Raw genomic sequence first — 1,629 nt, forward strand, 5'->3', positions numbered from 1 at the left:
AAAAAAGCAATACTCATTGGCAAATCTTCCAATAGTATTTTTATTTGTGCATTAGAAATTAAGATTAGACTGAATTAATAGAAATTGAACTACAATAAATAAATGTGATGTGCTATTGCCATGCCTAGATTTTCTAAACAGTTTTCCAGTAAAAGAAATTGGCAGACGAAACTCTTTGCCAACAACCCCTTCTTCCCCCATTCCGCCTCTAAACTACTTCCTGAGCTCTGAACATGCGTAAAAATCCTCGCTTCGGAGCTAAACAGAAGTATCATGTGACAGATGACAGTGTACGATTAAAATGTCCGAATATTAGGAAAAGTGGCATAATTTGCATAGCCATCATATATTTTGCTAAAGTCCTTTTATGTTCAGATGTTTATCCTTAATTTTAAGGTTTTGATTGATATAGTTTGCAGGACAACTTTGAATTTTCACCTCATTGTCATGAGATTACATTTGGCATTTTAGTTTGATATTCACCATCACAAAGTGAGGTGTTGCTATGTGCCCCCGTAGCAAAGCTTCCGGGTGGCTGTTCATTGGATGCTAGCGAAGTTTATGGGGTTTGCGTGCATTGCGTCGTGGGGAATAGTTCTTTGTTTATGGCTAATTTTTTGAGGCTGTACTCTGGTAGAGCTACAATCAGCTGCTTTAAAACAGGCTTATTTTGGGCAACTTTTTGGGTTTAAAATATTGCTATGCCCAATGTTTGTTTCTTGGTAGATGAGTATTTTGGGGGGGAAATGCACTTATGGTACTTCTATATCCTACTTGTTATTTTGTCATTCGTTTTTCCTTATTTATTTATCCTATTTTTGTTCTGCTGTATAGCATGTAGGAGAGTTCATCAGTTTTTCATATCTTTGTTATATTCAATACAAGTAGTCCTCAATTTACAACAACTGAGCCTAAAATTTCTGTTACTAAGCGAGACAAGCAAATTTTGCCCCATTTTTACGATCTTTCTTGTCACACTTGCTAAGTGAATCACTGCAGTTGTTAAATTAGTAACACAGTTGTTAAGTGAATCTGGCTTCCCCATTGACTTTCCTTGTCAGAAGGCCACAAAAGGGGATCACATGACCCCAGGACACTGCAACAGTCATAAATATGAGTCAGTTGCCAAGTGTCTGAATTTTGATCAGAGGACCATGGGGATGCTGCAACCCCATGGGGTTGTAAGTGTGAAAAAAGGTCATAAGTCACTTTTTTCAGTGCCATTGTAACTTTGAACGGTCACTAAATAAACTATTGTAAGTCAATGACTATCTGTATATTTATTGTATTTAATTATTCAATTGAATGCAAACTGTAAGCAGCTAGAATTCTATCACACATTACCAGGATTAAAACAATAGAAATAATAATAAATAATTTGATGAAACCCAAAGAATACTATCAACAACCATTACACCAGACAACAAAGATTTCACATCCTGAACATTTTTGGGTGTATTTTATAGATTTTTGGCTGTTAATCATTAAAATATCCTGTGATTTTAACTTATCACATACTATTTTATAGAAATCTTCTGTTTTTGCAGTTTCTTACATTTTAAGTTTACTAATATTTGCTTGCATTATAATATGCTTTGTGTAGCTCCTACATGTCCAGGCATGCATTCA

The sequence above is a fragment of the Protobothrops mucrosquamatus genome, unplaced genomic scaffold, assembly GCF_001527695.2.
Source record: "Protobothrops mucrosquamatus isolate PMUCROS unplaced genomic scaffold, P.Mucros_1.0 scaffold173, whole genome shotgun sequence".
Classification (NCBI taxonomy): Eukaryota; Metazoa; Chordata; class Lepidosauria; order Squamata; family Viperidae; genus Protobothrops; species Protobothrops mucrosquamatus.